The sequence below is a fragment of the Rhinolophus sinicus genome, linkage group LG06 (assembly GCF_036562045.2).
Source record: "Rhinolophus sinicus isolate RSC01 linkage group LG06, ASM3656204v1, whole genome shotgun sequence".
Taxonomy (NCBI): domain Eukaryota; kingdom Metazoa; phylum Chordata; class Mammalia; order Chiroptera; family Rhinolophidae; genus Rhinolophus; species Rhinolophus sinicus.
The window spans coordinates 67,749,267-67,752,891 of NC_133756.1; positions in this window are offsets into that span (position 1 = coordinate 67,749,267).

Genomic DNA, 3,625 nt, shown 5'->3' on the forward strand with positions numbered 1-3,625 from the left:
GGTGTAGTTCCAGTCCCTTTCTGCAGACATGCCTGGGGACGAGTGAAGCCAATGCTCAAAGGCGGGAGAAGATGTGTATCTGGGCTCAAGCAGAGCTGGATTGTATGCCCAGCCTCATTGGGGAGGGCCATCTTCCTTACTGAAGTCTGTGGATTCAAAGGCTAATCTCTGTTTGTTTGTTTTAATTTATTGTGGAATACTGGGCAACAGTATATTTCTCCAGGCCCCATCAACTCCAAGTCATTGTCATTCAATCTAGTTGTGGAGGGCGCAGCTCAGCTCCAAGGCCAGTTGCCCTTTTTCAATCTTTAGTTGCAAGGGGCACAGCCCACCATCCCATGTGGGAATTGAACCAGCAACCTTGTTGAGAGTTCCCGCTCTGACCAACTAGCCATTCAGGGATGGAACAAACGTGCCCCTTATCCAGGAAAGCACACTGTCCAGTGGGCCAATGGGAGTATTAACACACCTGGGAGGCCATCCGTTGAATGGGATTTGGGACAGAACATCTAGTGTCACAGGAAAGGGGGTCAGTCACCTCCCTCCGTCCAGGGTTCAGGGGCGTCTCTGAGGGGAGCTGTGAAGCGGAGCACCGGGAAGCGGCGGGGCCTGGCTGCAGGAGGAGGAGGATGGGAGCCTCTCAGCAGAGGGCTGGGGCCTGAGAATCCCAGCATGAGGACGGGCGGAGTCCTGGGCTGCCCTTGAGGGCCTCAGGGGAGAGGCTGGGGGCCAGGGACAGAACCAACCTCCGGAGCGGGAACTTGACAGGTCCTAGTGATGAAGAGGAGGGAAGATGATGAAGGGTTTAAAGCAGGATAGCCAGGCAGCGGGCGGTGTCCACACGGGCCAAAGTTAGAAAGGCCGGTTGGGGTTTTAACGGACATGGAATCTGACATGGACCTGCAGCCCATGGAACCCCTGGAAGTGTGTTGGGGGGCGGGGGGCTGGGCTCGAGGCCAGCAGGATGAGCGCGGATGGGGATTGTCAAGTCCGCAGCGACCCCTACCCACATATCAGGAGTGTACAGGACGTGGGACGTGGGGACTCCGAAAGGCAGGTTTGAAGTGGAAGGAAGGAAACTCCTTTCCCTGGGAGTGACTCTAGCTGCAACCCATGATGCCCTGTAGGGTGGCAGGAAACTGTGAGGGATATGGGGGCGGAGCCTCGCCTCCAGAGGGCGGGGCCGATGAGGGCGGGGCCTGAGCCTCCTACTCGCCCTGACCTCCTCGGGTTCTGTCCCTCCTTCTTCCCAAGGGAATTGCAGTCTCTGGGTTCAGAGCCATCCGCGTGGCTTGGTATCCAGTGGAACAGGGCTGCCTCCATCACTCCAGTTGAGTGTTTCAACCAATATACGATAAAATCTTAGAGTTATGAGGGTCACTTATAATAAATGCTCACTTTTCTTCCTAACAAGTAAAAATGTTTCAGTTAAAAACCCTTTCTGTGAGGGATGGAGACTGACCACCCTGTCCCTCGGCTATAAATTCCCATCTGTCCTTGTTGTGTTCAGCATTGAGCCAACTCTCTCTCCCCATTGCAGTGGTCTCTATCCCTATTTCAACAGTCCTCCCTAGAATAAAAGTCATTCTTACCATCGTGAACTCGTGTCACGGATAATTGTTTTCAACTGGATGGCTGTCCTGCAAGTGCCCCAAGTGGGATTATCATGGGAACAGCGCTTCTTATCCCTGAAGAGCAGGCTCCACTTCCCTGCCAGCCCACAAACAAGCCGGTCACACCTTCCTGCAGAGATCAGGGCCCTCCCATTCTTCTGATACTGCACAGCCCCTCCCACAGTCCCTGAGGGTTCACTCTGCTCACGTGGGCCCCCTCCTGAGGGCCCTACGTGCCACACGCTGCCCTCTCCTGGGCTGTGAGTACACGAGATTATCAGGCAGCTGCTGATTACAACAGCTCAGTATCAGCGGGTGCCATGTGTTCCACCACCCTCCTAATCCTAGGGAGGGAATCCTCCCTCACCATAAAGAAGACGGATCACAACACTGTCCTCATCCCCTGTGTCACCCAATCCCATCTTTAATCTCTTGCTCATGTATCTCTCCACTCCTCTTGGCCTCCCCGCCTTTCTAGGCTGCACCACACCATATCTTTGCTAAGATCTGATCCCTGCCAGACCGTCCCTTCTCTTTATCTGCACCCCCCCCCCCCACACTCGGCCTAAGGTTCCTGACCACTCTGCACGCCAGCACAATGTGGGCCACCAGTTTGAACTTCTGATATGCCCAACACAAAGAGAGCAGCTTCATGACAAAGAGTGGAGTTGTGTCTCTTCATATGAACACATTCCCTAAGCCCGTAATATATGCTGCCCTGCGTGGTCACACAGGGGCTGGGAGCTTCATATGAGCCAGCTATTGTTCTAGTGGGACACAGTTTCTGAGCCATAAAAGAGTATAAACCTGAATATATATATATATATATATATACACACACACACACAGAGTGCCAAAAAACTGTCTTAAATTGAAATATTCAATACATACCAATAACAAATGATGAATAGAACACACGTTTGATTTATGCAATTACAGGAAGTGCTCAAAGATATTTTAATATACTGTTTTCTTTTCTTAAAATTAGTATAATTTTTTGGCATCATCTGTGTGTGTATGTGTGTGTATTATATACATTAAAACAACCATAAGAATCATAGTCAAAAGACAAATAGAAAAATGAAAAACCTATTTACAATTCACATCATAATTAAAGGGTCTATTTCCTTAATATATACAGAGCCCTTAGGTATCAATAAGTAAAAGGATACCCACTCCATAGAAATATGGACAAGGGATATAATTAGAAATATCCAAAGATATAGAACCTCACTCACTCATGATAAGACATGCAAATTCCACGAGAACGCACATGACAGGCAGCCCTTGACGATGGCCCCAATGACCCCTGTCTCCTGGACGGACACTCTTGTGTAATCCCTTCTCCTCAAGTGCGGGCTGAACTCAGTGACTGGCTTCTAGCCAAGAGAAGCAAAGATGTCACTTCTGTGATTAGGTTACAAAAGAGTGATCAGTCTTCCTAGCAGACTCAATTTTCTCCTCAGGGCAGCAAGCGGCCATGTTGGGAAAGAACTGCAGATGGCCTGTGGGCAACAGCCAGTGACACACAGAGACCCTCAATCCGACAGCCTTCCAGGAGCCAAATCCTCACTCACACTGTGAGGGAGCTGGGAGGATGGCTATGGCCATGACTGACACCTCCAATGCAGCCTCTTGGGAGACCCTGCAGCAGAAAACCCAGCTCAACTAGATCTGGGTCCACAGCAATGATGAGGCAATGAGTGCTGTTGTAAAGGCCTGGATCGACGACCCATGGAGAGGACTCACAGCCATACAGGGCATCCTCTGATCCCCTCCTGGGTGTGGCACTTACAGGCTGACAAACACACAAGGGTCTTCCAATAGCCACGGACAGACCCTCATTATCAAGGGCTAGCGAGTTGGGAGCAAAGGGCCTGGACACGGTTTGCAGGGCCCGCCATTGTAGACACTCTGTGAAAATCTTTTCATAAAAGCGGACCGGCATGGTCCTTCCTGTGAGGGACCAGGAGGACAGCCCAACCTGGCTGTGGCCCCGTACGGGTCTGGTG